The sequence below is a fragment of the Macrotis lagotis genome, chromosome 1 (assembly GCF_037893015.1).
Source record: "Macrotis lagotis isolate mMagLag1 chromosome 1, bilby.v1.9.chrom.fasta, whole genome shotgun sequence".
NCBI lineage: Eukaryota > Metazoa > Chordata > Mammalia > Peramelemorphia > Peramelidae > Macrotis > Macrotis lagotis.
Window position 1 is genome coordinate 484,114,419 of NC_133658.1, and position 24,254 is coordinate 484,138,672.

Here is a 24,254-nt window from a genome sequence, read left to right on the forward strand (position 1 = left end):
TATGCAAAATGCATTTCCATATTAGTATTTATGTATGGATTTCAGTTTTGAAACTACTTTATGTCCAAGGCACAGCAATATCAAGTTGCATTGAAATTTCCAAAAATAGATTCCAACTCCAACCCACCCTACCCCCAACAGATTTGAGTATGCAGCTGTATCAACAATGGATATAAATTAAAAGTTCCTCAGTTTATAATAGGTTGCATAAAATAAGTCTATAACCAAATGATCCATTTTTAATGAAAAGAAGAAAATTATACCTCTCTTAAAAGAGAAGCATCCTTTCTCATATCAAGAATTATTATATGCTATGTATATATTCTTGAAATGATCATTTACAATGAGACTGATCCTACCAGTTCCATTTTCAGGGTGCTTATTTTTCTTTTATCCTATTTTTGCCTTCTCACACTATTCTCTCCTGTTTCTCTGTTCATCTTTCTCTTTGTCTGTCTCTGTTTCTCATGGTAATATCCCTGTCTGTCTCCCTCCTATATATAGATAAGTGTAATGATGTTACTGTTGTTGATGAGTCACTTTAGTCATGTCTAACTCTTTGTGACTTCCTAGTGGAATTTTCTCAAAGATACTGGAATAGTTTGCTATTTTCTTCTCCATGTCATTTTTCAGATGAGGAAATTGTGGGAAATAAGATCAAGTAACTTGTCTAGTCAAAGTATCAAAATATCACAGACCTGATTTGAACTCATATCTTCCCAGTCGATATGGATATATATATATATATATATATATATATATATATATGTATATATATATATATATATATACAAATAGATGCAGCATAAATATATAGTAAGTAATCATAAGTATATACAAAGTAGTTAAATTCAAGGTAGTTTGTGAGGAAGGACACTAATGTTTGGAGGTATCAGAAAAGCCAGCTTTATGTATTCTTAGACCACAATGTCCACCTCCATCTCCAACTGAGTTATTTGAAACAACATATTATCCATCCAAAGCTTTCAATTTAAAATTTCTCATTATAGCAATTCTAGAAACGTTTCAAGATTATTTAGGACTGGTAATTAAATTTCTATTTGTATACTAAACAATAAAATATTGTAGACATAGTACTATATTTACTTCTTAGCAGTAATCCTAAAAATATGAGGAGAAAGTAATCATAACTGAATGTGTTTTAAACTTTGATGAATCTGTGATAATGTAGGAAATCCCCACAATAGTGTAAATGGCAACCTATTCATTTCTAGTCACCATCACATAGACACACAGGAAAGAAACAATATGGAATAGTTGATAAAAAGAAGATCTCAGACTTAGGAATATCTAGATTCAAATTGCACCTCTGCCAAATAGCCATATCTCTTTATGAGTCAACTAGTGTCCCAGAAAATTTCCTGAGGCATTGAGTTACAGAATAGTTGCTGATCAGCATTGAAAAACTCAGTGGTCTTCACCAATATAATTTCATGCCTGAAAAACATTATATAGTTAACATATAGATGTTTATATGTATTTGTGCATATATACCTTGTCCTTGCTGTGACTTCACCGTGACTCCAGACCATCTTTTTGACTTGTGGGATTTAATCTTATTACAGCATACAGCAAATTAGATAGCACTGAACTCCAAGAAAGACATGAATAACAAAGTAGGAAAAGAAATAGTTAAAAGGGTTTTTTGAGAAGAGTGCAGTATAGGAGTAAGGAAAAACAGGTGCATATCATTGGGGTCCTACGGACAGGACTGCCTGTGATTTTCTTGAAGCCTGAAACAAAGAGATTTTGACAAAGTAATTGAAGGGGACAAAAAGAAAAAGAAAAAACTAGTTATTTAGATGTTGTTGGGGGGGGGCCTTCAAAAGCTTTTTTTTTAAAGTATCTACAGGCACATCCTCTCTCTCTCTCTCTCTCTCTCTCTCTCTCTCTCTCTCTCTCTCTCTCTCTCTCTCTCCCAGTCAACTCTATTTGACTGTTCTTTCTTTCTCTCTCTTTGCCTGTCCTCTCTGTCTCTGCCTCACATTCTGTCTACTAGGTCCTTATTATTCATTCTGTCTTAAGTACTTCTGACCCTTCGAGAGAAGTTTTTTTAAAACCTGTTTATTATATTCTATATTAAAATCCTGAGCAGTTTTAACATCTCAGAGAGCTGTGAATTCCTTCACCTTTTCAATGGACTTAAATCTTCTGTCTTAAATCTCTAAATTTTAAAAAATTGGCAACATTTATGGTGAGCCAGTTAGGATGTCATTGAATCTCTCTGGATCTGCTCAGATATCTATGAGTTGCCTTCATGGTCACTGGAACAAAGTATTCTAATTATTGGGATAAGTCTTCACATGCTTGAAGTAGATACCCCCTAATACACTGAAAATTTTGAGATTCCTTGGTTTCCTTTGACCATTTTCTGAGATGGTTTAATTGGGGTATGGCCACTGCACATACTACAGATTCTTGGAGCTACAGATGTTTGATATAAATGAAAATGCATCTGCCATAGGTGATGGAGACAACAATCATTTGGGAGGAACAAGTAGAAAAGGCTTTTTTTCCTTTGCTGAGTTGAAGAATATCTGAGCTTTGTCCTGATAATGTATGCATAGGACAAAAACACTAAGAATAAGGTGATAATGAGTGTCAACACAGCAAAGATCAAAACCATCTTCTCCATGAATTGTGTGCCTGAGCATGCAATCTTTAATATGGGAAATGCATCACAGCCAAAATGATCAACAACATTAGAGTCACAAAATTCTAGCTGGAGGCCCAGACTAAAAGGTGGGAGGATGATCTTCTACTCAGCCAGGCAAGAACTCAGGAGGATCTGGTTACAAACATTGTTGTTAATGATGGTGTGTAGTGCAGAGGTTTGCAGATGATCACATAACAATCATAGGACATGGTGGCCAGAAGAAAGCATTCTGTTGCAAAAAGTATGACAAAAAAATATTTGGGCAAAGTGAGCATTATAGGTAATAGTAGTGTCCCCAGCTGACAAACTGTAAAGATATCTGGAAAAATAGGCAGTGCTTAATGCCACTTCTAAAAAGGGAAAGTTTCAGAGAAAAAAAATACATGGGTGTCTTAAGTTGTGTATTCATCAAGGTGAGGGTGATGATGATGAGGTTTCCAATTATAGTCAAAACATATATGAAAAAGAGAAAAATGAAAATCAGAACTTTTCACTGTGGATCATCTGTTATTACTTGAAGGATAAATAATGTTATTGCTGTATGGTTTCTCATATCTGACTTCTGATATGCCTGTGTATAAAAGAAGAGAGAGATTAGATTTGAGAAGGGCAGAAAAATATATAAGTCCTAGGAATCAGAGGGGGAACTCGTGTAAATTATCACTGGACATTTCTTTTTCTTGATAAAAAAAAATCATTGAACTGTGCATCTCTCAGTTACAAATTAGGGATAATAAGTAAGGAGTTTGTTTAGAGTTAATTTTCTTTGGTATTCTATAACACCCCTGACTACACTCTCTACATATATTCCTTCCATATTTCTTTGTAACTATCTTCCTTTCATTTCAGTCACTTTTAAAAATGTTCTCATTATTTTTTACTTAATAACATAAACACTCCTCTTTTTTTTTTTAATCACACACCAGAGGGTCATGTCATCTTGTTTTAATATCCATCTCTTATGTTTATTACTTTTGATTGTGGACAATCTTGGAGCTTATTTTGTCTCATCTGTAAAATGATGTTAATAAAATTTGTTGTTTACTCATAGAGTTATTGTGAGTAAAGTATTTTGTAAAACTTAACATGGTATATTTGATAGGGTCATTCACTGGACCAGTTCAAAGAAGGACTTTCTGAGTCAATTCAAGGAATTTTAAAATGAGGAGACATGATAAATTTCTCCAACTCACTTAAATCACTACACTTTTGAGGCAAATATAACTCCAAATAATGTACTATTTGCCAACCCAGCATCTACACTGGATAAGAGAGAGGGGATGAATGCTAATGCATAGTACTAATACAAAAGAGATTAATTAGGGGATATTGTTTTTTAAAGTCAGTTGAAGAATTGAGTGTATAATGAGAAATGTGCACAGATTCCATACTGTCTAACATCTTTTACCAAAGAAGATCTTTTATCATTTCCTTTTTGTCTTGGAAAGAAATCTCTTCTCTGACTTTGGTTAGATATGCTCCCTCTTTTATGAGGATTTCAGGAGAATGCCTAATGGGACAAAAGGTATAATCTGCTTTCTCTAATTCCATATTTTGACATCTTTGAGTTAGTATTGAGAAGAATGAAAAAGAGTGTGAGATAAGACTATCTCCCAGTTTACTCAATGTTACTTAACAATGTTACTTAACTGGGAAAATAACAGAATGATTTCTTGGCTAGTTCCAGGGGTGGGAAAAAAAAGGAAATAAGCAATTAAAATTCTATATACATAAAAGACAATAGCTATTTAATGTGGACGTTGTCTGTCTTTCCAGGCATTTCTTCTTCATAAACTGTCTGGTTGATACCAGTAATGTGAAGATCAAAGGGTTTTTGGAGGTATTAAATGGATTTTCCCCTCAGAATTTTACAGTGATGCCAATATCCTAAAAAAGGAGAGAAAGGTCTTAATGTAAATGTATATTTGCATGTATTTATTTTCTAGCAATATATATTGAATCATATTTCCCTGTGTGTGTGAATAAACATTTTTGCAGCACCTACATTTTGCCAGATACTGTACTAAGCACTTTTTACAAATATCATCTCATTTGATCCTCTTTACAACTTTTCAAGTAAGTGTTATTTTTATCCTAATTTTACAGTTGAGGAAATTGGGGCAAACAGGCTAAGTGAAATTCTAGGCTTGCACAGCTGGTGTCTGAAATCACATTTGAACTCAGGTCTTCTTGATTCCAGACCCAATGCTCTATCCATTGTGCTTTTTCCCTTCAAAAGAAAGGAACATAGAACCCACAAACTAAGCACTATGAAATGAATCATGGCAATCATAATTTAAGAGACCCCCACAACATTTAACAGACCAAAACTGCACTCAGGGTTTTGATTCACCCTGGATAGATGCACACTCTTCTTATTTCTATTATTATCAATTTGTTCTCCTGAACTTTATTTTTCAGTAGAGCTTAAGCATACAATTTTTGCAACCTGAAATAATATGCTTCCATTTGTATCATTTTTTTTTTTGCAAAGTTTGCACTGATCAGTTTGTCTGGACCCATTAAGAATGAGTTTTTTGCTGTTTCTGGTTGAATGATCTGATTACATATCATGTATATGTATATGATTACATATCATATACATGTAATTACATTTCATATACATGTAACAAATGTACTCAACTTTTTAAAAAGTGTCTATAGAAAGGAATAGTACAACAGAAAGTGATGGATCCTCCACCACTACCAAAACTGTGATGGTAGTCCTTTAATCATGAAAACTAATATTTGAAAAACTGCTCAATTCATTCCTGACCAGATATTTCCTCTCCAATGTACCCTAGAAATAGTCATTCAGTCTTATATGTAAAGGGAACGCATTCCCTCTTAAAGAAATTCATTCCAATTTTGAAAAGCTTTACCATTTAACAAGCTTTTCCTTACATGAATCCAAAAATCTATTCCTATGAAACTTCCTCACAATTCTTCCCTCTGCAGCAAGCAAAATAAACCAAATCCACATGACATTCTTTAAAATTCATGAGAGTTACCATGTTCTCCCTAAATCTTATTTACTCCACACTTCCTCCATCTCCAGTTCCACAGAAGAGTTTCAATTTCTCTTATCATCCTAAATATATATATATATATATGTATATATATATATATATATATATATCATCCTAAATATATATTATATATGTATACATATATAGATATATAGATATATATGTAATTTCCTCTGGAGGCATCCTTAGCTAGCTAGGAGCCTTCATAAAACTTTAAATGTAGGGTATAATGAAATGCCACCAATTTGTTTGACTACAGTAGACTAATCTTGATAATGATGGTTCTACAAATCTACTTCATATGGGTTTCTACATGACAGCATTGACAAATTTAATCTACACTCCTTTCAAAAGGATGAAATTATCAGAAAATATGGCAAGAATTTCTCAGCTATTCTGTTTTTAGCAGAGAGTATCTTATAGTATAATGTCTGCATAATTCAAGTCCTCTTCACTGCTACATTCTATCTTGGTGTCAGTTTTGTAATCTATTTCTGGAACTTATCCATTTTCTCCTTCTGGTTGGGGGAACTGTAGTATAGTCCCACCATAAAAACACATATGTTTCTTTTTCCTTTAGTTTTCACTTCAAAACTCTCTATCATGTTCCTCTCTTCATCAGAAGAGGCTATCCTCTTGATATACAGTGCTAGTCCAACACATCTTTGATATCATTTCCTTTGAAGAAGATAAACACTTACATTGCCATATTTCAGACATAAATCACTTTCCAAGTCTTTGTGTTAGCTTCAAGATTATATTTGTCTCTCAGCATTATGACTATTGCCTCACTTAATACATTACTACAACATTATGAATTTTATATAGCCCTCTGAGTCAATGAGTTTAATTATTGTTTATCTTGCTGGCTATTATCTTCTGCATTCTGATTCTCTTTCCTATAGCATAACTAATACTCTCAGTGCTATCTTAGTAGTTCTAAGTGGACTGTTTTATACCTTCTCTATTTACATTTCAAAGTTTCCTTAATCAGATACAAAAATATTAAAATATATATAGTCTTCTTGCTTCATCCCTGGAAAAGAACCTATAATTTCCTCCATATTATACCTTAACCCAAAACTAGTTACTCATTTCTAATTTCATCCTTTCTCTTCTCAAGCAGAAGCTGAATAAAATTCAACTGAGTAGGTCATTATGGAGATTCCTTTCATGTATGGCTTGGACAGATGGCTGCTGAGGTTCCTTTCAATTCTCAAGGTCAGTTATCTTGCTTCTTTAGCCCCTACTTTTATCCAGAACTAATTATAAAATACTAACCATTCCCCTAAAAATTTTAATTTCCCCCCCCCTTCAAACTCATTATTTCTTAGTGCTGTTCTCTGGCTTTCTTCTATTGGTATTATTTTTCTCCATATGAATAGCCCAGTTAAGTGGAAAAAAAGGAAAGAGAGAGATGAGAGATTAAAATGTCATGCTTACTTTGGGGGAATGAATCATTCCCAATTATAGGTATTTGTGAGGAAGGTTTGTGGTTCTATTGGACCAGTGACAAGTTGGATAGGGCAAAGGCCCTTCAAATATGATCATTCTGGGATAGTAGGGCAGAGCTTGAAGTAATGATCCTGGATATTGCTCCTATAGTGCTTATTCCTCTCCCACAACACTATGACCATGTCCCAAACTTTAACAAAGAAGTGTGATCAAGCAAAGCTTTTCAGTTGACATTCAGTTTCAGAATCTAAAGGATCTCTTTAGTTCTCCCTAGAATCTGCCATATTTTCTGAAAGAATATTAGAATAAGGTCTTTCTCCAATCCATGGACTCAAGAGCAAACAGTTAATGTTTGAAGCACAAGTCCTAGTAAAAAATTTCTTGTCAAAACAATTAGCTCTATAGAACCATAGACTCATAACAAACTTAGTTTTGTGATAATTAAATGGAGCTAGAAAATCAGTATTCTTTAACTCTATTCCTTTCCAATTTATGGACTTAAATGGTATTTATTCATTACATTGGATAGAATCCAATATTGAAAAATTCCATTCAACTGAGTCAAGAATTTCTTCAGATCATTTAAAATGCAATCATATTTTCATTCCAAGTTGTTTCTCCCCTGGGCATTTATTGCCTAAGTTCTCATTTTGAACTAGAGTTTTATTGTTATTTGTATATAAAAATATAATGTATAGTATACATGTCTGTCTATAATTTATATTATTGTATGTATATGTGCCTGCATATACACTCATATATCTATATTCTTTTTAGGGACTAGGTCTGTTATTTTATCAATATAGAAAATACTCAGACTTCCGGCCAAGATGGCGGAGAGAAGACAGGCATAGTTCTAAAGTCTCCTGATCTCTTCCCCATCTATCACATAAAACAAACCTCTTAAAAGAAATCTGAACCAGGAAACCCAGAAAGAAAAGCCAGGAGAGGAAAATCTAGCTCAGAATTTGTCTCCTGCAGCAGCCTTGTGAGTACCAGCAGGTGAGTCTGAGCTCGAAGGGAAGATCATCCCGGGATCAGCCAGATCAACAGCTGAATCAGAACCAGGAGTCTGAGAGCCCGAGAGCTGGACTTGCTGGACCAGTGGTGGGGCTGGATGAAGGGGGCTTGGGTCCGCGGGGAAGCAGAGGCGCTGGTGTTGGGGCTGTCCCCCTGAAGCTTGGGGAAGGGGCCGCGGGGAGAGGTCTGGTGCAGGAGAGCTGTGGACGCCATCCCTGGGCTCCTCAGGTCTGAGAAACTCTGAGCCCACGCCTCCATTGCACTGAGGCCTCTTCTCAAACAAATGCAAATTACTTCTGCCTCAGGCCCAGGTGTGTGAGCAAAAGAACCAGCCCAGCTCAGGCCAGGGTAAAGCCCACCATTGATTGAAGGCAAAAGAATTCAATAGCTCCAATTCCCTCCCTCAAGCAAAGGGAGAAGGCCACACAACCAAGGTCACAGACACCCCAAAGAGGGCAACCAGCTCCTCCTACTGGCCAGCTAGAGAAACTGCACTCAGTAAAGCCTTTAGAGATCCCAGGCCCAATTGAACCAGCCCTTAGCAAAAGGTGGATCCATACAAAAATTCCTGGAAGGGAAAAACCCCAACCCAGAGAGACCTGGAACATGTGAGGAGAATACAATCTGGTCTCCAGCACTTAAAGACTTCCTTGAAGAAATAAGAAAGGAGTTTAAAAATCAACTGGAAAATTTGGGGGAGACAATTAATACCTTGCAAAATGAGAATAATTCTCTCAGATCCTCAAATGAGCAAATGCAAAAAGAAATTAATTCTCTCAAAACCTCAATTGGTCAAATGAAAAGCTCTTTCAAAAGTAGATTTGACCAATTGGAAAAGGTTAATGAAGAAAACTCCTCCCCCCAAAAAATAATGGAGTCTACAGAACCTAATGACTCCATGAGACAGCAAGAGTCAGTTAAACAAAATCAAAAAATAGAAAAAATAGAAGCAAATGTGAAATACCTCATCAACAAAACCACTGACCTCGAGAATAGATTGAGGAGGGGAAACCTGAAAATTATAGGACTTCTGAAAACATTGAAGAGAAAAAAAGCCTGGACTTAATATTACAGGATCTAGTGATGGAAAACTGCCCTGATATCATGGAACAGGAGGGCAAAGTAGTTATTGAAAGAATGCATCTATCCCCTCCAGAAAAAGATCCTAAAATGAAAACACCAAGGAATGTTGTGGCCAAATTCCAGAACTATAAGATTAAAGAGAAAATCCTGCAAGCAGCAAGAAAGAAGCAATTTAAATATCAAGGAGCCACAGTAAGGATCACAAAGGACCTGGCTGCATCAACATCAAGGGATCAAAGGGCTTGGACCAAGATATTTCAAAGAGCAAGGGAGCTTGGAATGCAGTCAAGAATCTACTATCCTGCAAAGCTGAGCCTTCTCTTCCAGGGAAAAAGATAAACATTTAATGAAATGGAAGAATTCCAAAAATTCCTGATGAAAAGACCAGAGCTAAACAGAAAATTTGGACACCAAACAGGAGGTTCAAGAGGCACATGATAAGATTAAAAAAGGGGGGGGCAGTAAAAGGAAAAAAGACTGCTATCCAGTAAATTGAAACTGGCTATATCCCAGCATGAGGAAAAAGATTCTCATTAATCTTGAGAATTGTAACTCTAACAGAGAGAATATACCTATCCAGAAATGATGGACATTCATGACCTATCCATGAGACTGCTATCTAATGGGATATAACTGGCTTTAACCCCAATTGGGAGAAAGACTCTAATAACTCTCTCAAGAATCTTAACTCTATTAGATAGAATATACTTTACTACAAGTGACAGACACTCAGAATTTTCTCTGACTCAGATAGAATGATCTAAAAAACACTATCTCCTTCAAAAGGGGGACAGGAAAGAGACAGGAGGAGGGAGGGGATTGAATGGGGTAAATCTCATTACACTAAGAGGTACAAAAAACCTGTGGTAATAGAGGGGAAGAAGGAAGCAGATTAGAAACACCTGAATCTTCTTCTCATCAGACTTGGCTTAAAGTCAACCTACACATACTCAGTTAACGTATACAATATCTAACCTTTCAAGTATTTCAAAGGGGAAAAGGGGAGGGGGGATGGGGAAAGGGAAGGGGAATGGGGGATAAAAAGGGGGAACCAACAAAAGGAAGGGGAGGGAAAAAGGGAAAGGGGAAAGAAAGGGGAGGGTGTGATATAGGAGGGCAAACACTGAAGGGGGGTGGTATTCAGAAACAAAATACTGGGGAATATGGATAAAGGGGGCAAAGGGGGAAAAATACAAACAAAGAGAAAATAGCATGGAGGGCAATAAAGAATTAGTAATCATAACTTTGAATGTGAATGGGATGAACTCTCCCTTAAAACATAAGCAAATAGAAGAGTGGATTAAAAACTAGAATCCTACAATATGCTGCTTATGAGAAACTCATTTGAAGCAGAGAGAGATACATACATAATAAAGTTAAAAGTTTGGAGCAAAATATACTTTGCTTCATCTGAAGTAAAAAAAAAAAACAGGTGTAGCAATCCTTATCTCAGACAAAGCAGCAGCAAAAATAGATAGCGTTAAAAGATATAAGGAAGGAAACTCTAAACTCCTAAAAGGTACCATAGACAATAAAGTTATTTCAATACTGAATATATATGCACCCAGTGGGACAGCATCCAAATTCTTAGAGGAGAAGCTGAAAGAACTGCAGGAAGACATAGACAGCAAAACTCTACTAGTGGGAGACTTCAACCTCCCACTCTCAGATCTAGATAAATAGAATCATAAAATAACCAAGAAAGAAGTTAAGGAGGTAAATAGATTGTTAGAAAAATTGGATATGGTAGACTTATGGAGGAAACTGAATGGGATTAGAAAGGAATATACCTTTTCCTCTGCAGTACATGTAACTTCTATAAAAATTGACAATGTACTAGGACATAAAAACCTAATGATCAACTGCAGAAAGGCAGAAATAGTGAATACATCTTTCTCAGATCACAATGCAATAAAAGTCATATGCAATACTGGGCCAAGGAGATATAGACCCAGAGCAAATTGGAAACTTTAACCTCATCTTAAAAAATGAGTGGACCAAAAAACAAATTATAGAAAGAATTAACCATTTTATGCTAGATAATGATAATAATGAAACAACATACCAAAACCTATGGGATTCATTCAAAGCAACTCTCAGGGGATGTATTATAGCTCTAAATGCTTATATGAATAAATTGTAGAAAGAGGAAATCAATGAAGTGAACATGCAACTAAAAAAATTAGAGAAAGAACAAATCAAAAATCCTCAATCAAATACCAAATTAGAAATTTTAAAAATTAAAGGAGAAATTAATAAAATTGAAAGCAAAAAAACTATCGAATTAATAAATAAAATCAAAAGTTGGTATTATGAAAAAACCAATAAAATTGATAAACCTCTCATCAATTTGATTTAAAAAAAGAAAGAAGGAAACCAAATTGCTAGTATTATAAATGAAAAAGGTGAACTCACCACCAATGAGGAGGAAATTAAAGTAATAATTTGAAATTATTTTGCCCAACTCTATGCCAATAAATTTGATAATCTAAGTGAAATGGATGAATATTTACAAAAATATAAGTTGCCCAGGTTAAATGAAGAAGAGATTAAATACCTGAACAACCCTATCTCAGAAAAAGAAATTCAACAAGCCATTGTTGAACTCCCTAAAAAAAATCTCCAGGGCCTGATGGATTCACAAGTGAATTCTACCAAACATTTAAGGAACAATTGGTTCCAATCCTATATAAACTCTTTGGAAAAACAGGGAAAGATGGAACTTTGCCTAACTCTTTCTATGAAACCAATATGGTACTGTTACCTAAACCAGGAAGAGTTAAAACAAAGAAAATTATAGACCTATTTCCCTGATGAATATAGATGCAACCTCGCTTTTTTCAAGTGTGAAAACCCAAATAATATCCATCTCTCAAGATAAGTTTTTAAATGTTGAGTTTCCATATTAGGTTTTACTTAGTAACTAATGAAGACAAGTGAATTATTTCAAAATTTATCAATGTGTACCTCTTTGTCACTTCTTTAATGTAATATATTGGTATCAATGGAAGAACAGAATTTGATTAGTAAGGATTACAAAAAGACCATTCTACAGCCTTAAGCAGGTAATTTTATCATGGAATCTCAAGGTTTGGAATTTGGGTAACTTGATAGTAAAGTACCCTATTTTTGTTGAGGCACCATCATCCTAATTTCTAACCTTTTCATCATCCATGACTCTTTCCATTCCCTTACTAAACATATTCAATCAATCAGGTAACATGCCTTGTTAATTCTACTTCCACACTTATATCATTTTTATCCCTCTGAATCTATTCCAATCACAAGACTATCACTTTGTTTCAAGCCCTTATTATCATTCACAGGAACTCTTGCAACACCTCCTTATTATATTCTCTTAAAGAGAAGTCATTAATGCTTCAAAGTTAACTTAGCAAAATTTCCTTAGTGGGATACTTTATTCCCTTAGCTAGTTAACATTTTTGTTAATGAGTTCAAGTAATGACATCAAATATTAAGATGAAATTATCTTGAAAGGATACCTACTCCACTAAATGACAAAGTTCAAAATGTTCCTGACAGGCTAGAATAATGGGCTGTTGGAATTCAACAGGGATAAATGTAAAGTCTTATATTTAGGCAAAACAAAAAAAACCCTCACAAATATAGATTGGAAGGGTTATAGTTAGACAGTAATTTGTCTGAAAAAAAGACATGGGGAGGGGCAAGCTTAATTGTCTATCAGTTATGTGATGTGGTATCTAAAAAAGTATAATAAATATCAAAAACACTAATCTCAGACTATGTTAAAAAAAGACATAACTTTCAGAAATATGAACTGCATTCAGTTGTAGTAGTATGCTCAGTTTGGGGGCACACTCACTTTGGAAGGATATTAGTAATTTGTAGATTATTCAGAAGAAGGCAAACTGGATGCTGAATGGTCTTGTGCCCATTTCATTAAAGGAAGAATTGAAGCAACTGGGAATTTTTAGTCTGTGAAAAAAAGAAAATGGAAGAGGGAGAATTATATATGAGTGAGGAGGAGTGAAAGCTGGCTTCAGTTATCTGAAGGGTTGCCCTGGAAGAAAGATTAGATTTATTCTGTTTGGTCCCAGTTGGCAAAACCAAGATCAATTGATAGGAAAAATCAAGAGGCAAATTTAGACTCGACAAGGAAAATTCCAACCAATTAAATCTATCAATTATTTTAAATTAAAAAAACACTACAACAAGGCAAGCTATTTCAGAAGTTAATGGCTTTTCCTTTTTTGGAGATCTCCAACCAAAGTCTGAATAACCCCTTTGGCAAGTATGTTATGATTAAATTATTTTTAAGGCTTCAAACTTTAAAATTCTGTGACTTTTGTGACTTTCAATTTCCAGTCTCTTTCATTTTTGATCACTCTACCACCCAGTTATCAAAATAAATCTTACTAAAGCATATTTGACCTGCACTATATTTCTCAAGAATCTTCAGTGTTTGCCTAGCCCTATAAAGTGCAAACTCTTTAGCTTGAACTTTAAGGTGCCTATTATATTAATTAACTCACTTTAAGACTAGTTAAATTATAGTAGTCCATCAGGGCCAATTCTTTGATTTTAAGCATCAAAAATTTAGCAATACCATCACAATTGCTCCAAGACTAGTTTAAAACTTTCCTAACATTTAAGTTGTTCTTTGACTTTCAGTCTTAATTTACATTAAAATTTATTTCTTTTTAACCTCAGGGCTCTTTGTGTCAGAGGTAAAATTCAAGTTACTAGAAATATTTGGGAAAAGAAGGGGTATAGTATTTACAGTATGTATAAATAGGCAGACATGAGAAAGGAAATTAGGGATTTCTTGAAATTTACTTCAGTATTTTAGGAGGTGTGTACAATTGTTGGTGTCAAATCAAACGTCCTGTTGTGAAGTGCCTGTAGAGTCAATTACCTTTCAAGAACTCTTTCTGATCTGACATATCTCAGTTCTGTTTCTTCTCTCTCCTTTCATCAGTTGCTCATGTGCTATTTTATGGGAATTCTTTCCAGTTCTGCTTTCTCTTTCCTCTTCAATGTGAGACCTGAGATCTCTCCTAGTTCTAAACTAGTTCCTCCTCAAAATGGAATCAAGATATTCTCTCAATCAGAGCAGATTTCCCATCCTACCTAAATGAAATGGCTAGCTATCTAGTCATTGTTCATGTCTACTTAACAATCAAAATGTGTTCTCATCTTATAAATATATCTTGATTTAGAATCTTGACATATAAGTGAAGTGGAATGATTTAAATGATTTGCTTCTACTCAAAAAAAATTCTCTCCTCCTCCACTTCAGTTCCTTATAAAATTCTTTCCTGTTCTGATCAAACCTACTTTTTTCCCACATTACTCCCTAATTTATATACAATATTAGCCCTTCCAATAAAACTGCTAAACTTTGTTTTCCCTGAACTTGGCATTCCATCTTCTCCAACCTTTGTTTGGTCTTTCCAATGCACAGAACTTCCTCTTCATCGCTTGCATTTGATAACCCTACTTTGTTTAAAGTATCACATATTATGGTTAACCTTTTCCTACCATAACTATTAGTCTTCTTTGTTCAGTCTTATCTGACTCTCCATGATCCCATTTGGGATTTTTGTGGCAAAGAAACTGGAGCAGTTTGCCATTTCCTCCTAAACTCATTTTACAAGTAAGGAAACTAGGGCAAATAGGATTAAGTGATTTGCCCAGAGTCACTTAGCAAGTATCTGAGGTCAAATTTGAACTCAGGAAGATTCATTTTCCTGACTCCAGGACTTATGCTTTTTCCACTATGACACCTAGGTAACCCCTTAGTCCCTTATCCTTCCTCAAATTATCTTCCCTTTCCTTTTATGTTTACTTATTTGTCTCTCCTAAAGGAATGTAAGTCCTTTGAGTAAAATCTTTTAATTTGTCTTTTTTATAGCCAGCTCCTAGAACAATGTCTTCTTTCACATAGTAGGCTCTTAATAAATACTATTGAAGAGAATATTACACAACAGTAGAAAAAACATAACTTATTGTTCTAATCTTAAAACTCTTTTCAAATATTTCCTATTTTTTCAGTTTTGAAAACTTATCAGAACTATTTTTTCAATGAATTGAATTGGAGAGATTGAATTGAAATGGAGAGATTAGAGGCATTTATATAGAAACTCAAGATTTAAGAAAAAAATCAAAAGTCACATAATTAGATGTCCTTGGATGGTATATGCAAAGCTATACTGCACAAGTGGTTAAAAATAACACTGGGAGAAAGTTCACCCTCAGATGCTTGGAAGGACTCCCAGTGTAAAAGTCCACTTGACATTTGGTGGGTCTTATAGTTATAAAAAAAGTCTATTACTAATTTTGGATCTGTGAAAAGAATAATACCTCTGTCCTTCCTGGAATTACACAAAGAGCATGGTCCTGATCCCAGAGATAGTGTTTTCTATAATCAACTTACAAAGAACTCTTTGATCACAGTTTTCTCTTCCCATAGGAGACACAATCATAAAACATTAAGAGAAGGGCAAAGGAAGGCTTTAATACTCTCAAACTAGCTATTACATTCAGAGAAACAATCACAGCCAACATCTTGACATTCACCATAGGACACCAACTGAATTTTTTTACATTGGAAATATGTGGGTGTGTCTGGAGAATCGGTCTCTCTCTCTCTCTCTCTCTCTCTCTCTCTCTCTCTCTCTTCACTTCCCCACATCCACCCAAAGCAGAATCACTAATAATTTTGTAACACTCATGTGGTGTCATTGGTCCTTTTAAAGGGCAACTAGGTGATACAGGGGAGAGAATACCAGCCCTGGAGTCAGGAGGATCTAAGTTCAAGAATTAAGGATTTACAACAAGAACTTCTCTTGATGACAACTTCTTCCTTTTAAAAGGTTGAGAAATCCAACAAAGAGATTTGTTTTGCACCAAAAGGAAATGATTACTAAGCTAAAAATAAGGGAAAATGAGGGGTGGATGGATAGAGTTTGTGATAAAAAAAAAAGAGGAAAATCAAAACTTGTTCAATTTGGACTCTAGGAAAGAAGGTATCAAAGAATTGAAAAGGAGAGAAGATAGAGAAGTTAACACAGAGAAGTAGACAAAAGAGGATGGGAAAAGCTCAAGAATTTAATTCTTAAGACTCAAAGAGAATACATGTAGAGAAAGAGGAGCAAATCTGAATAAACTGATGTGAATTCACAGGGACTCAACAATCAACTTCAATTATTTTTTTATGTTTTTGCAAGGCAATGGGGTTAAGTGGCTTCTCCAAGGCCACACAGCTAGGTAATTATTAAGTGTCTGAGGCAGCATTTGAACTCATATATTCCTGACTCCAGGGCTGGTGCTCAATCCACCAGCTGCCCCAATCAACTTCAATTTTAAAAAGAAACATACAGGAAATAAAGGCAAATGCAGGATACCATGGATGGATTAAAAATATGACTATGACATTATAGTACTGAAATAAAAAATGAACTAAGGCAGGCAAGGAAAACTAAGGACAATAAGAAAAGTTTTTGAACCATAGCAAGGAAAACACAAGTATCTAAAAAAGGATAGGATTGCTGCTCCAGATGGATTGAATGATGAGAAAGGATGACAGAAAAAAAGGGGAGCTTCTATTTTGCTTTTTTTTCTCAAAGAGAATGATCTTTGGACTCAAAAGGGCAGAGCACATAGAGCTATTAGTAATGTAATAATCATAGTAAGAAAAGATGTCACAAAGAAAGAAGCTAACTGGTCCAACTAGTTCAAAATCTGTAGTCCAATTGAATTACATCCTTGAATGCTGCCAGTGATCTTGGAAAGATCATGGAAAACTGAGAAGATTCCATGGAATCAGGAGAAGAGCAACTGTTCCATTATCCAAAAAGGGAAGAAAATGGAATTCTTAAGCTAAAGGCTAGGGAACATGAAATTGATCCTGATAAAAAGAAGTCATAATAAGTAGGAAATATTTCTTCATAAAATACAAGTCATTCTTGACTAAATTTATTTCCTTTAAAAAGCAGTTTACTAGATAAGTAGTTTAGGGAATGCTATAAACATAATTTAATTAGATTTTAATAATGCATTTCAGAAATTCTCTTATGGTATTCTTGTGGATAAATGGAGGCCAGGAAAGAGGTATCAAACATGCACAGAACATTCCTTAGCACAGCCTAAATCAGATTAAAATGAAATTAGTTGATATAAAATAAAAAATGTTAATATATGGTTTTATCTCAATATGTGAGCACAAGGATCCTTATGTAGAAGTTTGAGGCCTCTTTTTCTATTTGAGTTTGATATCTCTGTGCTGATAGTAGTAGAGAGAAGTAGAATCAGATTTCATTTAATGGCTAAAGAATAGTCATTAATGCTTGCATGCAGCTCAAAAGGAGATCAGTAGAGTGATTTACAGATATATGCTTGGTCTCTTACTAGGATAAAGGCATGGATGGAATACTTACCAATTCTGATGAGGCAAAAACTGACAGGAAAAATTAAGGGGCAGGGGCAGCCAGGTGGCACAGTGGGTGCTCTATCCACTTAACCATATTACCTTAAATTAAACTTTAAAAAAAATTTATAAAAAGAAATTGAGTGGAAATTAAGAATCAAAAAGATATTGATAATAAGAAAATATGTAATAATGTCAATGTAGGAACATGATTTGCATATAAAGGGTGATATTATAATCAAATTAGGGAGAGCATGGGATAGTTTATCTGTGAGTTCTACGAATAAGAGAAGAATTTTTTACCAAGCCAAAGATGGATTATGTTTGAAAATATAATTTAGAAAATTTTGATTATATAAAATGAAAAATGATTTGAACAAATAAAGCCAATACAATCAAAATTATAAGGAAATCAGAAAGCTGGAAAAAATTTTACAATAAGTATCTCTGATAAAGGCCTCATTTGTCAAATATATAGAGAAATGAGACAAATTTAAAAAATAAAACTCATTCCCCAATTGATAAATGGTCAAAGGTTATGAACAGGTAGTTTTCAAAAAAAGGAAAACCATCTATAATCCTTTGAGTTTTTTTAATTGTTTGTATTTAATGGTGCCTCTTGTCCAATCCATAGCTTGGCTCTATACTAAAAATTCGAAAAGTCAAGGTAGTTTTACTGTGTAGATACAGGTTGGGGAATACCAGAATTTGCCATTAGTGAGCATTCCACTGGACCAAGATCATTGCTAGTCAAATTTCACAGAACCAATCAGAAGTGCAGAAGGGTCACTCCTTGGATAGCAGCCAGCAAGAAAAAGTAGTAGTTCAGGTAATAGTCATTAATGTTACCAAAGTCTGTGTGATTATTCATCCATCCAATGCTAAGAATCCTGAGCCAAAAACAAAAAATGACCCAACTCCAAAGAAAAAAGAATACTACATTATGGCATTCTGCATAGATTTTAGAGTAGCTGAATATGCAAAATTCCAATCCTGTTTATCTATAGTCCTTTGAAAAAATGCTCTAAATCACTATGGATTAGAGTAAGAAGTTAAAACAATTCTGAAATACCACCTCACATCTATCAGATTAGCTAATATGCCAAAAAATGAAAATGATTGATCTTGAGGGGATGTGGGAAAAGTGGGACATTAGACACTATTGGTAGAGTTGAGAACTGATCCAAATAGTCTGGAATACAATTTGAAACTATGCCCAAAGAAGTATAAAAGTGCATACTCTTTTAACCAGCAATTCTACTGCTAGATCTAGATTCCAATGATATCAAAAAAGGAGGGAAAGGACCTATATGCACAAACATGTTTACAGCAGCTCTTTTTGTGGTGACTAAGAATTAGAAATCAATTGGAAGTCCATCAATTGGGGAATGGTTATACAAGATGTGGTATATGATTGTAATGGAATATTATTGTGCTTTAAGAAATGACAAGCAGGATGATTTCAGAAAAAACCTAGAAAGACCTACATGAACTGATGCAAAAAGAAATGAACAGAATCAGGAGAATGTTTTATATATATATATATATATATCTCAAGAATATTGCTCAATGAAGAACTATGAATGACTTAGCTATTCTCAACTAGACAATGATCGAAGAAAATCCTAAAGAATTAATGCTAAAATATTATGCCTCCAGAGAAATTACATTGTTTGAATAGACACTGAAGTATGCTATTTTCACTTTTTTTCATTCATTCTTTTTCTTTTATTCCCATTGTCTTGTACAAAATGTCTAATATGGAAATGTTTTACATGACTGCACACACAGGTATATGTGTGCGTTTTTAAATTTGCTTACTATCTCAGAGAGGAGACATGAGAGGGAGGGAGAAAGGGATAGAATTTGAAACTAAAAGCTTCAAAAAGAACCAAATGTTAAAAATTGTTTTAATATGTAGTGGAGAAATGAAATACATACATACATATATATATATATATATATATATATATATATATATATATATATATTAAAAGATGACAAGGAAAAACACCTATTTCTAAATATCTTTTACAGCACATAAAAGCTGATCCCCTAGATCATTGTATGGAGCAGTGGCAGAAAAAAAATTGGCTGCCTCATTGAATAGCATTTTTTCCTATTACTAGAAGTCTTCAAGTAGATGATAGAAAACCACTTCTCAGTAATGTTGAAGTAAGAATTCCTGTTCAAATACAGTGTAGAATAGATGGTTCCATTCTTGATAATATGAAATTTGGCTTTAGATTTCATTTTTGTTTTATTGATTCCTTTTTTTTAATTTTTTCATTTCCCAATATACCTCCTCCCTCATAACAAAAGAAAATTAATAAAAAAACAAACCAATATAGTGAACCATTTCTAATAATACATACAATACCCCCTAAGGGATTTCTATTTCATTATATACTGTTTTGCCCTAAAAAGAGTCCTATAAAGATTACTTCCAATTTTCTAATTGCAATTTTCTTTCTTTTCACTCATTCACTTATTAAGAATGATAATTATAATTACAGGGACAGTTAGGTTGGCACAGTGGATAGGGAACCTGTCATGGAGTCAGGAGGACCTGAGTTCAAATTTGACCTCAAACATTTGATACTTAACTAGTTGTATGACCTTGGGCAAATCACTTAACCTATCACCCCACAAAAACAAAACAAAGAAAAAGAATAAAAATAAAACCATAAATGGTAAAATAACAACAATAAAAGTAATAACTAACTTTAAGACTTGCAGAACAAATTCCATATATTAACACATTCACCATATACATAACACCTGACTGGGAACGTAGCATTCTGTTTTCATAAAATTTGGGGCTGGCATATTCAGCCAGTCTGTATGCTAGTATGAAATTTTAGGTTTCTTTCCATGGAAAAGTCATCTATTAGATTACTTACTGCTGACATGGCAACAAACTTAAGAGCAGACAAAACGTGTCACTCAGCTTCTTAAGTAATTTGAGTGGCATAATATATAAGTAAGCTAGACTTCTACAGAGTTACAATTCACAAAGCCTTCTTTAGACTTTGACTGTTTTCCTTGCTTTAAAATGGTATCAGATTTGTCATGTGATTCCATTTGGCAAAGTGAACTAATACCAGGAAAGAATTAATTGTTTTAATTTGCAAGTGATTAAGTGGTTTGTTGACCAGAGCTACTTTGGTTTTAGATGGTCTGACTTTTCATTTATTATTCAAATGTAGAATAAATGAAATTTTTACTGTAAAAATAAAGTCAGCTTTGAAAGATTATAGTTGCATTTCTTAGAACACATCATCTCACCAAATATGCACCAATGGTTTTTTCCAAGATTTGTTCCAAGCAAATGGTTACTGGTTTATCACTTTCAATTTTAAGAATCAGAGAGTACCTAGTTATTTGATATTAAATAGAAGTCACCCAAGTTCAAAACTGTGATTGCTTCAAAAAACCTTTCTGAAAACCTTCTCAAAATAGTCTATATATAAATCCCAAAGAACATTATCTGGGGTAAGACATATTGTCTGTTTTAGCACCTTAATGAGATGAAGATTCTATATTCATCTCATTATGAGATAAACCCATAATGGGAGCATCTCTGAGTGTACTTGGGCAGCAAATGCTAAAGTTAAGCATACATTGAAACATCCTACAGAAAGCCCCTGGTGTTCATTTACTCAGAACTTTCTGAAATATAATCAAATTTGGGATGAAACTTTCCATACTTAGGCTCAGTGCCACAATAATTTGGAGAGGTTTTTAAGGGACTCTTTGGGGGGGGGGAACTGCAGAATATTAAGATTGGAAATGCCTTTAGAGCTCATTTAATACAATCCCATCATTTCTGACACAAGGGCATTTGAGACACATAGTCAACAATATTGAGAAATGACTTGGTCAAGGTCATTAGTAAATGGCAGAGTTAAGACTTGAAGCTAGGTTTCTTGAATCCAAATCCATCCTCTCCTTATGCTAGCAATATTATTCAGAGACTTACTTAAGAAAAATAAATACTATTTCCAATTAAAAAATTAAATGAATAGGGGAATACAGAGATCTCTCATTATAAATTTAAAGCAAGAAAGGACTTAGAGATCATCTGATCCTTCTTTACTTGATAAAAAAGGACAGTATTGAGCAGCTAGGTGGTGCAGTGGATAGAGTACCAGCCCTGGAGTCAAGAGGACCTGAGTTCAAATCTGATCTTGGACATTTAATAATTACCTAGCTGTATGACCTTGGGCAAGTCACTTAACCTCATTGCCTTGCAAAAAAAATCTAAAAAAAAAAAGAACAGTAAAATAAAGATAGGGTTACATCAGTAGGTAATACTAGATTTAGAATTAGAATCTAGGTTGCTCTTTTGGTCACAGTGCCTCTCAAAAAGAATAAGAAATTAAATTATTTTTAAAATCTGTTTTCAAACAGTCTGCACAGGACATACGGGAAACTGAAAAGAAGTGCTGACAGAATGGAGCACCTTCTTTAATAGGGTCCCACTATTCAGAGTGCATGGAAGCAAAAGCCAACCCCCAGCTAAGTATCAGAATGTCTAATCTAGGTTAACTCTTTGGTACATTGTGTTTGAAGTAAAGTTTACTTGATTAAGAAATGATAGGAGGATGAAGTTAAGATTGCAAATGTTTCATACTGTGATGCTTCCACCACTGTTTGCAGTTAAGGGATAATTACTAAAAGAAATATTTACTTTTAGGCTTTATTTTCTCTTTCAGATTATGCCCTGACCTATATTGGAACTACTGTCCCCTGAGGCCTTGGTGCCCTTTGTTTAAGTAGCAGGACAATCAAAGTAGTTTAGACAAAAGTCTGATGCATTAGAAAGCAAAAAACTATTGCTATTCCCTGAGAAATATTATATGAACCTTGTTATATGTATTTGAAATGATCATACTTAAAACATGAAATTATAGTTTTATTGATAGAGGTAGTTTCACCAATGCATTTTGCAGTTTTCTGGGTTTTTTTACTCTTCAAAATTATTATCCATGTATTTCCATAAATCTACTACAACCACTTCATGCAACAAGGCCTTCCTTTGGTTCCTTATACTTCGAGGACAAGACAGTACTCAAATTGTCTATACATTGTCATCTTCAATATGCATTGTCTACTTCTGTTTCTATTTATACAAATTCTTAATAATGGATATTATGCCATTTTTTACCCACAAGTGACCTTAGGTTACATGCTATGGACATCATATAGCTACCAATATATCTAGCCAGGTATTATGGAGAAGTTTGATTCTACTTAGATTCTGACATTCCGTGATCAATTGCTATGGAACCTGAAACACTTTGTATTTCTCTTCTTTGCTTTCTTTTGTTTTTCTTTTAATTTGTGGAATAAAACTATATGCACATATAAACACATACACATAAGCATATTTATATACTTACATCATGTATTTATTTGCCTGTATAAATATTTTAGAATGTATGACCCTAGAGAACAGTAGCTATCTTATTTTTGTCCTTTTGTACCTAATTCAGTACATAGTACAAATATAACATATAATTTTAAGTAATAAAAAAGTAATAAATGCTCAGCTACCAAGGTGGTACAGTGAATAAAGTCTTTATCTTCAAGTCCAGATGATCTAAGGTCAGACCTTGCCTCAGCAAAGAATTGGAAATTGAAGGAATTTTCATCAATTGGGAATGACTAAACAAGTTATGGTAAGTGAATTTAATGGAGTATTACTTTTCAGAAGAAATCATGAGCAGCCAGACCTTAGAGTAGTATGCAAAGACTTATTTGAGCTGATGTTGATTGTAGTGAGCAGAACCAAGAACACTGTACACATCAACAAAATGAGATGATCAGCTATGATGGACACAACTCCTCTCTGCAGTTAAGTGCTCAAGGACACTTCTAAGAAACCTATTAAGGAAAATGCTATCCACATCCAAAGAAAAAAATTATGGATTCTGACTGCAGAGCACAGTATACTATGTTCACTTTTTTAAAAAATCTTTTGTTTTTTCTTTCTTTCTCATGTTTTGCCCCTCAGTTCGAATTTCTCTTTCACAACATGACTAATATGGAAGTATGTTAAACATGACTGACATGTATAACTTTTAACAGAATGTTTGCCACCAAGGAGAGGGGGAGGGAAGGAAGGGTGAATGTTGAAAACTACCTTTGCAAGTAATTGGAAAAATTAAATTAAATTTCAAAAAATCTTGCCTTGGACCTTTACTAGTTCTGTGTATCCCTAGGCAAGTCAGTTAACCTCTCTTGACCTTAATTTCCTCTGCTGATCAAAATTGTTCCCAAGGTCCCTTCCCAACTCTAAATCTATGAAACTCTGAATTTACTAAAATATTGGTTAAAAGAGATTTATTTCCAGACAGAAAGCAGTTCAGAATAGTTTTTCAAATTCAATCTAGTCTGATCAGATGATTAGACTATTTTTTTTTACTCTAATGGATTTCATTGGGGAAGCTTTCACTGTTCTAGGGCTTTGTGCTATTAGTAAAATGTCAGAACTAAGCATTTCATTTGAAAAGCCAAGGTAGGGGCAGAGCCAAGATGGGGACATGAAGGGATCGAGTCTTAGGAGCTCTCTGAT

The 24,254-nt window shown here is 34.2% G+C and overlaps 1 long non-coding RNA gene across 1 annotated transcript in view; it reads right to left on the reverse strand.

Annotated features, from left to right (window-relative positions):
- Window positions 1-4,006: 4,006 nt before the first annotated feature.
- The window catches only part of LOC141520156 (uncharacterized), a 163,864-nt gene continuing 143,616 nt past the window's right edge, over window positions 4,007-24,254 (reverse strand). Inside the window, exons 3-4 of the long non-coding RNA XR_012477553.1 lie at window positions 13,109-13,221; window positions 4,007-4,564 (exon numbers count right to left, since the gene is read on the reverse strand). This is a non-coding gene — a long non-coding RNA (uncharacterized LOC141520156). The remainder of the gene's footprint in view (window positions 4,565-13,108; window positions 13,222-24,254) is intronic.